This window comes from Nyctibius grandis, chromosome 29 (genome assembly GCF_013368605.1).
Source record: "Nyctibius grandis isolate bNycGra1 chromosome 29, bNycGra1.pri, whole genome shotgun sequence".
NCBI lineage: Eukaryota > Metazoa > Chordata > Aves > Nyctibiiformes > Nyctibiidae > Nyctibius > Nyctibius grandis.
Genome location: NC_090686.1, coordinates 3,499,123 through 3,512,075, shown reverse-complemented (window position 1 = coordinate 3,512,075; position 12,953 = coordinate 3,499,123).

Genomic DNA, 12,953 nt, shown 5'->3' with positions numbered 1-12,953 from the left:
ACATTTTAAAAGAAGCTAGTTATCTCTGTAATGAGTTTGGGCCCAAGCGGAGGTCTAGTTGTCTCATGTCTAAAGGGTTGAGATGCAAACTCACAATCAGGTGTAGGTGTTTTAGGGGAATGTTTAGGCTCCATCTATCATTTGACTTGAGTTTGGCTGTATAGTAACATTGCGTGGCTAACACTGGGCAGTTAACCCAGCTTTGAGGTTCTTCTTAGGAAGATGATGTCTCACATCATAAGAGCAAATGAGATTTGCTGGCATCCAGGGCTCAGGCTACCTTAGAACAGAATGGCTGTCTTCGGTTCGCTACTAGACTGAACTGATCTGATCTGTACTTCAAAAGGCAGCAGAGACAACAAGTAGGCTCACAGAACAATGGTTAGATGAATAATTGACAAAAATATATATGGGAACAATAACCACCTAAATAATTATGAATGGCCCGATGAAATACAATTGCATTTTAATAGTATATTTTATAGAACATTTATGTGCTTTAGTAAGCATGCAAATCATAAAAAAAACCAAGAAACCCAATGAATGGAAATTAAAGCAGTGTAACTGGAAAAAAAAAGGTCACTTTTTTTTTTAACAGAGAGATAACACCAACTTTAATTGCCTCTCTCAACAGCGCGCATATGAATAGAATTAGAAGTCTTCCACAATTAATTTTGCAGTTTTGCAAATTCTAATCATCTTTCCTCCCAAATGCCTAAAAATCTTAGGTATTTGTATACTAAGAAAGAAAAATAAATAGTTGGTATTAAATAGTGGTGGTTTTCCTCCAAATAACCAGAAATATTTGAAATCTTTACTCATTCAAGTATGAGTAAAGATTAAACCCAACACTCAAGGAAGTTTAACTTATGACTTTCCAAATTCCGTATGTATTTACGCAGATCTTTAAAGCGGTAAACGCAGAAAAAGCTTCAATCTGCAAAAAATCTTCAGCAAATTGAGTTAATTTAGATTGAGATATGAAATGTTTTTCTGAGTCCTCTTCTGACAACTGAACCAAAACCCTCAATTTGGAGATACTTCAACTATGAAAAAGTCTGTAAGTAACAGCAAGTGTAAAACACTTACTGTTTACAGCTAGGGTCTGTCTTTAATTTTCCATGATTTATAAAAAGAACATTCTAATCTAAAAATAGAATAGATGTTATGGAACTAAAATAACTTGGTCACTTTGGCTGTTTAGTTTGGACTTTAGACCCAATCAAGTAAGTAGCCTTTAACCTCTAGATAACAAGAACTTTGATTTGATCTACTTTGAATCAAAACTACTCTGTCACACTGCCAAAACTGTTGTTGCAAAATGAATATAATGGAACAGACCTGCTCTATAATTTTGACATCATCCTCTGTTTTGACAGGCCTACAGATAAGTAAAACAGTGACTGTCCTCCCCATCAACTATGCTGAAGTGCTAAGGTAGTAATGGCTAGAAATGGTTACAGTTCTCTTAATCTTTCCTCAGGAAAGTTATTGCCTTTTAGGACTCTCAACACAACCCTTTAGTTCTTCTGCCTTGAACATTGACAACAAAGGTTGTAAGATATCTTTCTTATTCTTAAATTTCAGGTAAGACATTCTCATGGCAGTGAGAACAAAAGAGATGCTACTATACCCCATGCTGCACAACGTACATGTTGCCACTAGTAGACCAAAAGGGGAACCTGTAGCTCCTTCATACTGCCACTCCTATTACTGCACGGCTGATAAAGCAGAGCTCTGTAAAGCAGTGTTTAAGGGTGAACTGTTGGCAAGGTTAACCCAACGGTCAGCCAGCCGCCTACCTTCCCAAAGGCTTCAGCCATTGGATGGGATATACAATCTCATGTTATCCTTAATGAAAGTAAGGTCTGCCTACGAGTAAACAACACAATTTCTAACTGCAACAAGTGAAAATTATCTGGTGAAAGTCCATTAGAGGTTGTCAGAGTACCTTGGTGTTATATAGTATCGTCCAAATAGTCTGTTTTTCTGTGAGCATGAAGCGCAAATCCCTGGCCATCAATACTGGGAACTGTTTTCCTTAAACAGATTTCCAAATAAAACAATAAAATAGAATAGACTCCTTCTTAAGAGTCCGTTTTTGTAATTAACCAGACACATATTTTAAAAAAATAAAATAAAATCTACAGAAATCTAAAATTTAAACATTGGCTTATAATCCTTTAAGCAAGTGACACTGAGAGTTATGTCCACTTGGAGGGGTGCCTCAAGAGTGGAGAAGAAGGATGCTAGAGGCATGGTCCTGGTTACAGCCCAGGTTCATCCTGTGGAGTCCACAGGACTCGATATGCGCAGGTGCACCCATGAGGTTACTGTGTGGCTGAGAAACAACTGCAGGCAACCGTGTCATCAGAAGGCAGGAGGACTCACCCTGACAGCTGCCCTCGCACAGACACCTCCCCTGCACTACAGAAGCAGCTGAAGAGGCTTGAGTACACACTTAAAGGGAAGCGCGAGCTTAAGTCACTCACTGACTAGAGATATACCGAATCACTTGCCACTGATCTCAATTTTTGTATTACACACAAAGCAGATGTTAAAATTAAACAGTTTTCCTGCATCATCCCAAAACCTCTATAAAAATATTCTCACAATCTTGAGGCATTATCACTTTGTATTTTCGATTTAGAAGACGTCAGTTTGCAAACCACTGTGAGCTAAACAGCAAGTTAAAGCTAGTCGATATTTCACTTTATAATACGGTGAATGACTGATGTTTTGGGGAGTTTGATTATGTATAACGTGATTAATTCTATGAAACTTCTGAATCATTATAACAAAGTGTGTGCATGAAATTCACTGTAGATATACTACAGCCTAGAAAGTCTCAGATAAGCATGTAAATCCAGAGGTCTGGCTTGCTAGGCACAAACTCCAAAGGCCAAGAGGGTATAGTAATGCCTTAGCAGGAATTTTGTGTTTTCACAGCACAGATAACTTGTTTCAGCAGTCTAACAATAATGCCAGAGCAGTTTCATTGTAAAAGTATTCTCAGCCTAGAACTGTGATGGTTTAGATTTTCATTAAGTTTTAGAAGACGCAAAATAAAAATAAATAATCTGTTATTTTAACAATCACATAATATGAGGAACTGTGTTTCATGCATGCTGTTTTTTCTTTATTAATTGATTTTTTTTTCTGTGCATCTGTTCACATCACACACACATTCTGTATGCTGGGAACAGAGGAAATAAAAATGCCAAGATTACACTGAAGAGAAAAACAGGGAATTGTGGATAGCACCTATCAGCTACTGCGGGTCACAAAGTAATTCCATTTTATGCTACTCATATTTCTGCTCTAAGGTAATAAAATCTGGAATCAGCAGCCATTTACAATTCTTTGAGCAAAAGCCTATAAACTCCACCCCTTCCAGAGGTTAACATCCCATGACTAGTAATATCAGCTCTTCTGATCGTCAGGCAGCTAAAAGGGCTTTGCTCAGTCGTTCCACTACAAAACATGTCTACTTTTATTTCTGAAAAGTCGTTATGTTGTCTATACTATAATTTCATCCAAGATGTCCACAAATGTACCTAGCAATGATACTATACAGATACACGTAAGCGCGTATATCTGAAGTCTTCTGTTAAAATAAAAGGTTCTGGCATGGTAAAATGCCTTAAGTAGACAGGATTTACTCAACACAAAAAAAGGTTTGTATGTACATTTTTAACTGCTTTCCTTCCATGGAGAACAGTTAACTTTGGCTGTATTGCAAATATAAATTGACACGGCCTTAGCTCTGTACAATTTACATGGATTTTAATTTCCACTCCCAGTCTAGCATGAACCCAGGAGGGCTCATGAACATAGAACAGTTAATCTAACCACACCTGAGAAACATCTTGCCTCTCAGGCCTCACAGTTACGGAAAGTACATCTCTTCTGAGGGGTGTAACATTCTCCAACAGCAGCACCACAAGACAGGACAAAATGGGTGTTTGTATTCGTGTGCATCTACGGGGGGAGAAGTGGAGACTGGCTTCTACCTAATCTTGGCCTTCCTCATTGCTGTATAAAATAAAGCAAAGTCTGTGTTTTCCCAGCTGTAGAGACTATATTTCTACTACTCAGTATAACATCTGTGCAAAGAGGTGGTAAAGGATTATTTTCTTACTATAATTTATTACAACAAAAGGACTAAAATATTTTACTTTCTCTCATTATGCACATATTTCTGATTTGTTTGTTTTTTAAAAAAACAGCAATGTGACCTTGTATACAGATATACCAATCAATAGCTATTTTTCAAAGATGCCAGTAAATTCAAAGTCGCTAAAGGAATCCTGAAGATGTCAGTGCAATAGATTCTGTACCGTAAGAACATCTAAGGTCAAACAAGGCAGCTAAGGTATCACAAGACAGCTGTTTTGTGCTTCTTTCTCTATTTCTGGATAACAAGATGCATACTATAGCATTTCTTTGTACAACAAAACAGCTAGAGATCAATGATCCCAGATCAATATTATTCATGAACATTTCCGAATCATGAGGATTTTCAGGTTTGCTCAGGTTTTGGATATAAAAATCAAAGCATTTCATTACAGTTTCAAAGTTCAAATCTTCACATATGACTGCTAAGTCTCAGTCAAAGTATGGATATATGATTCAGTTTAATGAAATTTGGTATTACACTGGAAAAAAAGGAATTTTACTGTTCAGATTGATTTATATTAGAAATACTAGAATGAAGAAAACTTTTTATGTGCTAGTTTTATTCTAGCATTATTAAAAACTAAAATGTGAAAACTCTTCCTATGTTTAATAGTTAGTTTACAAATATTTCTATTTTGCATGTAACTTTATTTGCTTCCTGCTGTGTATTTTGTCTTTTTCCCTCTCCATAAAAGATGAATGCCAACATTTCCCTCTGGAAAAAAATAAAAAGATATTTAATTATAGTCTTCTCATGGCTTTTTAAATAAAAACAAACACCAAAACATCCAAAGCATAAGGCCGATCAACAGTCTACTCCAGAATTCTTTCATAAAACTCACACATGCTCATGTGAGATCCAGGTAGTAAAAACATAACTAACATTGGTTAAAAAGATTTTCAGGTGCAAAAATAATTCTCAGCCAGCAAAAAACTACACAGAATAGTAGCAGAGATGTTATTCACATGGTCAGATGGATATGCCTTAACATTTAATCATTGAAAAGACCAGAAGTGAAAGAGAGAATGCTGTTGAGATAACATTGAACACTGTGATATGAAACTAGTTGTTATAACACCCTTTACTTGCATTTAATCTCATGTAGCCAACTGCTAACTGTTATCTACAAGGAAGTAAAAGAAGACACATGAACTCATCTGACACACGTCTGCAGTGACTATCAGCCGTAGTGACAGATACAGTTAGTTAATCTGGTGCTGATTGTGAGAACTATCATATCATTGAGTTACTTCATTCAGTAGCAATTGCAAATTGAATCGATTTCCAATTCCGAAGAAAGTTACTCAGTGCATTTTTTTATATTCGGAAAACATAAAATATAACATAAGAGATTACCATGGTATGAAAAACATCTTGGATCACAAGCTACTCTTTACCATAAACACTACCTGTGCTCAGTTAACCTGAAAGGCCTGTTGCGCTACATTCTAGACACGCTCTTTCCAGACAAAACTACCAAAATATGACCCTAGAGGTATTTAATGAAGCAACCAGAACATCCTAATCTCATGAGTTACAGAAAATCAGAAGGAAAAAAAAAAAAATAGTTAGAGCCTCTCAGCTTTCAAACATTACTAAAATCAAGGCAATGCTATAATTATGCTATATGGACAAATATATACATGATGTAAATATTGATTTTTTTTTAAAATTAAAACATATTTCATGGAACACTTTGAATTTCATCTCATGTATAAATGTGTCAGAGTTTGTCGAGTAAATTCATATGCAAGTGCTGCAGAACTTAATGGGACTTTTGCCAATTAATTTAATTAAAGCAGGCTCAGACCATTTCTGAAATAATGTCATATATAAGTTGGTTAAGATCACACAACCGTTCCTAGCTTTTAAGAAAAATTTAGACATGGTGAAGGGTCAGTTTGATATCCCCGTATATTTAATTTATTTATTTACTTAAAAGAAACAATAGAAAGTTTTATGTATGCCTTGCAAAAATACATCTACCCTAAAGAATGGCACCACGTGCACTGAATTAAAGACCTTCATTGATCTTTTAGAAGAGAATGCTGCAAAAGGACTATAAAAAGAGAAAGGACAGTCTTGTGATAAACCAATTGCATTCCTCTTTCAATAACTCAGTTCTTTTGTTGCCTCTGACACAGAAATTCTATGTGGCAATGGACAAGTAGTTCACGCCAACATTTTCATCAGTGCTGTTTGCAGGTCCTAAATGAGAAGCATAGGGTCTGGTGATACTTTGCGTTCAGAAGGTGATTAACTGAAGTCTCTGGAAGGTGGAGATGGTCATTAATTCTAGTAAGAGTTGGAAAATTGGTATCACTTTGTCTGATTCATTGTTCTTCTGGTTAGAGAAAATTGCATCATCTTACTGCATTTACTTTTGCTTGTGAAAAAAAAAAAATAGATGCTACTATTTAGACGTTCGTCTCAGTTCTCCACTTGTCCAGTGAAAGAATATTATCTTCCCCTCCCCTCTTCTCTGTCTTATCATTAGAATGGCAATCTTCTTCAGCAGAGATGGTATTACTCTATAAATTTTTAATATTTCTGATTATGTCTGAATACAATGAAGCTTTAAGCTTAGTTTAGGCCTTTAGGAGATACCTTCTTCAATAATGAAAATGATACATTTTTCATTCATAGTATCTGTCATTATAATGGACTTTATCTAATAGACAATATTTGCATCAAATAAAGGTAATTTGGTTTTGGATAAACCAAAGTATGTAAATTTTTTCTATATTTCAAACAATGACTCAAAGCTCTTGGACATAGTCCATTTAATACATTAAAACAACTACTGTATGCTCTGCAGGTTCTTAAATCGAACAACCGCTCCATAACGTAGGACTCGTACTACTTTGTGTCCTGTTGCTGCAGAGTCAGCAGAGGGAGCACAACATAACTAAAAAAAAAAACCTCTTTCCAAGAACTCTGCTGACACAATCAGTGATGCTCTTAAACAAACAAACAAGAAAAAAAGTGCATAGAAAGAGCCTTGTTGGCTGATACTCTGAATTCAGTGTTTGACAAAATCAGTAAGCTTCAAACTGCTGCAAGAAAAAAGAAGTAACAACAAAAACCTATAAAGACTTATTTTAAAAATTCCGTTACAGAATTTTGTACTGTTATGTTTGCATTACCAAGAGGCAGAGATAAAAATGATTTTTTTCTTTTTATCCGTGCACATATTCAAAACATTGGTATAATTCAGGGCAGAAATTGTTTCATTTATGTGATGACGTGTGCACTGAACAGCAATATACTGGTAGGACTTAAAACAGTTATCCAAAACAGTCTTTTTCCGAGCAAATTACACATTAGAAACCACTATGACTGTGGGAAAAGGACCCGTGCTTACCTCGGCAACTGGTAGAATAAGTACTGACAAATTTTTGTACTGTAAATTCAAACGGGTTTTGAAAACTCAGTATTGCCTTTCAGCATGGCTACCCTAGAACAGGGTATTGTAGCAGGAACAAAAGTACTCCTGCATGCACCTTCGAGTCAAGCACGCTCCTGCTTCTACCACTGCCTCAGTAGATCTGCTATTTTTCTTTTCAAGGACGAATTTATCAAAAATATTTACAGGAATGAAAATTTGAGCTCACTGCAGAATAAAAGAACAAAAATTTTATGGATTTCTTTCAATTAGAGAACTCTAAACTAAGGCTCCCTGCCCCCCTTAATTTACCTGTAAAAACAAAGAAAATACCTAGCGTCCACTACCAGATGCTGAGTGTCAAAATCAGCTCCTTAATAAGTGACTTAGCGAAGAAGTAAGTTCATAGATGATTTGGTGCACTGCTTTTAATGTCAGCCCTGACTCCAAGCACAAGATCAAGACAATGGATGACATTTTCTTCTCTGTTTCTCAGATCCAACCCCCAAGCCATCTAAACACAGCCCAGAAATGAACATGTCCACTAGGAAAGATACATCTTTTTGGTATTGTCAGGCAACACAGACAATATACTTTTGAAAGAATGGGAATAAATATTTCATATAAAACCAAGCCTAGTGGTTCTAGACAAAATGGTTTTGTTACTCTTTAGGCAGAGGAGGAGGGATGTATCACCACTGCGGCAGGGTGCAGCCAACAAGCGCACCTCAGGGGTTAATCATTGAGTGGGAGTGGTATGAGCTTATGAAAGTCTCCCTTTACAGTCTGCTGTATGAACCTGCAGAACCAGCACAGGACCAAAATTCTGATAGCAAAAAGCAAAGCAATAAGCTGGGGCTGAGCAGAATGTTAAGGGTGTGACAACAAACCAGATACTCCCAGGAACATCTTGAAACACTGCCACCAGATGCAAGTTTGCGTCACATCTCCACAATGCAAACCATGGCGGAGTGTTGAAGACTGGACGGATTAAGAACCAAGCTGAGAAAACCAAGTGATGCACTGTGCAAGGGCTGCAGAGAACAGTGACATGAAGACCCTTCAAAAAGCCAAATAAAAAGTCAACCTGTTCATCCTCTCAGCAAGACTGCACAGTAAAAGATCAGAAGAAACTTGAGAAATGGTGTAAATCCAAACTCTTAAAATGGCCAAAAGCAAGAAACTCATAAATCAGTAGGAAACGTATTTTATTCCTATGACTGAATTCTAAGTACAAGCTGTGATCACTAGAAGTACAGACCATAAAATTTACTACAATATTTAAGAGGTCGCTGCTAATAGAAACAGGAAAAAAAAAGCCCATTCAGGGAATAATAGAGCTGTTTAATTTAAAATACATTTTCTATTCTATGCCTATGGACTTCAGACAAAATGGTAAATGGCCTGGGTTCTTATTTGAAATGGAAGCATTTTATACCCTTGCAGCAACATAAACCATTGTAAATATAAATGCAAATGAGAAACAAGCTCAAAAATGCCACAGGCTACTGAGATACGCTACAAATTCTACCATCCTATTTTAATAATTTAATGTAGGGTTTGTGCATTCTGATACTGGATAGATATCAATGAAACTTTAAATTCTTTCAGGATATAAAAGAAATTGATTGCAAGGCTGTGCTCAAATAACAGCTTAAGCAGAAATTGAGAATATTGGACAATGAAAGATAGCTGTATAAGAAATACTAATTTATAGATCTGAAAAACTTCGTAGACAGATAGATAGCTCAGATTTAAGAGGAACAATACTTCAAAATCATGGAGAACATCATAACCACAAAATTCTGGAATGACACGGTGTTGGGCTTCTGGTGGTAAAGGACTGACTACAATAGAAGTGAAAGTGTTCCACTATGTCACAAGACTGACAGGACACTGAGCTGTAGAGATAATTCCTGCCCTGTTAACTCAGACTCAAAGTTTGTGGGAAAAGACCCTCAAACTGTTCTTAGAAATACTTGGACAGAAAAACTGCACTGTTTTCTAGTTACTGCCAGCTGCAATCCGTGCTTTGTGAGGAGCCACGTATTGAAACTAAAATTAATCCTGATGAATGACTTATCTTCCAATGCTTTTTGTTAAAAAATGTCTTAAAAATACCTCCCACTCTTCAAAATAGAAATGATTGTTAGTTTGTTCCATTGAACAAAAAAACCTCAGAAGCATAAATATCTGAAAAATAAGATATCGTTGGATTGCTAATATAAAAACCAGAATAAATGTCTACAGGATTCTAATGGATAAAGATCATACAATGGTATTTACAATGTGCCTGCTTGCCTTAGTAGAGCTCAAATCTGGATCATTTTGGTTTTGAGGGATTTGAAGAAACCAGAAACAAACAACATGTCTCTGACTTGCACTGGCAATACTGTAAAACTCTCTCATGACATAAAATGTAGGCGTTACTCTCTATGAATCACTGTGATTTAAAAAAGGATACTGATAGATAGGCAATGAATCACATTCGATTTTGTAATCAGGAAAAGCTGGCTGCTTAAGAGACCTTTGCGCCCTTTGGCAAAGCGTAACAACTCAATGTGCCAAGCTACTAAGGAGTAGCCCTTCTCCTGTGTGTAAGTGGCCTTACAAGACTGAAGGAAGTAATTGATTTTAAAATATACAAAAACATGCTGTGTTGTATACAAGATAGCAAAGCGTTATCAACTAGAAAATCACCATGCAATTCAATTGGCAAGAGCGTTAACGTTCTCAGAACTGTGCTTGGCTCCGAGACTCAATGTACCTTTTCTAACTGGCATTTATTTATGCTGGGCAGACTTCAGATTACTCAGGTCTAGTGAAAGTTTTACTAACTACAGGAAATTCACATAATTCAAAAACTTCATATTTGTGCAGCTTAACCTACACTATTTCAAAGAAATTTTTATTCTTTTATTTTTTTTTGCCACTGACTCAATATGAGAGAACAATCTGCTTCCAGATTCTTTGAAACTGGATTCTTGCTGTGCTAAATAAGGTGACTAAGACAGTGTTCCAGAAATCTTTCTATATATCCCAAAGATATACGATAAGATAATATAATTTTTAATTAATTTAAAAATAAAATGTCATACATATAATGGATATAAGCTCTTTTTATTAACAGTAACAATATAGAAATTACCAAGGAGTTAAGAAACCTTTTCATTCTCTTAATTTTTCAGTCAGATTTATAAGTTCAGTGCATTCCATTAAAAGTATTTTAGGAGAAAATTCCACATTCAGAAGTTTCATATGCAGACTTGTGCATAAGCTGTGACTGTGCTTTCAGATGTCAAACTTGTTCTGTAGTCAATAGAAAGCTTCATAGCTTCAATAGAAATTCAGTGTTTAGGCCACAGTTAAGCAAAAAAACTCATTTATATGCTTTAATTTGAATATTGTGTTATAGCTAATGGTATTTAAACACCTGCTTAAAGTTAAGCACTTTTAAAAACTCAGTTCCTGGCTAAGGAAGGACTTATTTAGCTAGGGTATATTATTAAATTACATATCATACACAAGTGTACGCACAAATAAATCAATCTACGTTGTAACACAGATCTGTAAGAAATTAAGTTCTCATGAAATGCCATATTTTCTATGTGAAATTACTGTTTCTCACTAACCAGAGTGACCACACTGTGCACAGAATTAATAAAATAAACTCACAGCTACCACAAAACACTAGTTGCAATGTTTAGCCAGACGCCTACTGTATGTTTAAATAGGAAACAGCACTGTCCCAAAGCATGCAAGTATAGTAGAAATGCTATCTAGTAAATTTATACTGTGCTCACCCATGATTCATTATATGAAAATGTGCAAATTCCTTTGTGGCTTCAGAAGCCGTTGTGAGATTATCAAAGATTTAAACATGTAGTATGGCAAATATACAAGAAGAGATGTGTAAGCACTGCAGCTATTTACAAGACAATCTTATGCTCCATTGTTTGGTTTCATTAGGTCATTATCACTGTGTCTTGTAATATATTTTAATATCCTAATCATGGACTCTATTCTTTAAAAATGGTGCTTAGTCAATAATTATCAATGAAGGTACCAATTTAGCAAGAAATTTTAGAATAGATGTACTCCATTATGGGATACAAATCCGAATACAAAGTTTGCATTCCTTTTTGAAATGTTAATAACTTTAATAGTAAATGTTGTATATTATGTGTAGAATATCCAGTTAATTTTTTCTTCTAAGACATCTTAGGTGCAATAAATTTTATACTAACAATGAAGAATTTTCATAATATTAATACTTAAATAACCACATAAAGCTTTCTCAGTCCACTTAGTAGTACTAGACAATTTATTGAGATCTTTTTATGGCTGCATCATACTGTTGGTAAGAAGCCTAGGATTTTTTTCTTTCCTCCGACTCTGTCATGTCAGTGCTTTTTACTGTTCACAAGACAGGCAACTTCAGTTTTGCTTCCAAGAGATGAGCTAATAAGGCATACAACTGTAATAGGGTAAAATATACTCATTAATATCCTAAATGCAGTTCCCTGCCATGGCAGAATACTGAATACTCCCACAGGAAGAGGAGGAGGAGGAACAAATGCAACATGAGTTTAAACTCATTCCTTGAATTAAATCCCACTTTTAAAGTTTTTCCTGGCAGTCGAACATATTGCAAATTATCCATAAAAATGCTTCTCTCATATCAGGACAAGCCGTTTTCATCACAAAGCTGTCATCTTCTAAAATACTAAAAATGTAAAATGTATTTTACTATGGTAAGACTATATGTATGGCCCGTATCATTTGATTGAGCACTATTTTTTATTTAATATCACTTAAAATATCTTAACCTCTTGGACAAACACTAAATCCTAAAAGCTAGAAAGCACCATGTTGCAAAACTCATTCATTAATGTAAGCATGCTTAGCACTATTTGTGTATTAAATGCAGAAAATACCTCAGCGTGACAGGGAACACACTTTCCTATATATAATTTTTCTTATATATAATTATATGTAATTTCTGATATATGCCAAGTATAAGATAAATACTCTCTGCATAAGTGTGTATAGCCACTAAACTCTGTGATGTCAAGCTAGTTCAAACACATCAAAGATTGAGATAGTGGACAAATAGTACCAAAGAGGACTTAACATTTGGCATTCTCATCTTCTAGATGCCCCTCCAATTAACGTAGCACAAAAATATGTTCAGATTTTGTGTGGAATACAGTTATTTACACACTGTTTCTGAAGCGTATTTTCATTAGTTGCTGAAACTCTTCTATCAGCTATTTCTAAGCTTGGGAGGGTACTACCAGTGATACGCATACCACCTCAAAGCGCAGTGCTGCCCAACGCAGAGCTGAAGGACCCTACTCTTTAATCCATTGTAATAGTTGCCATTAC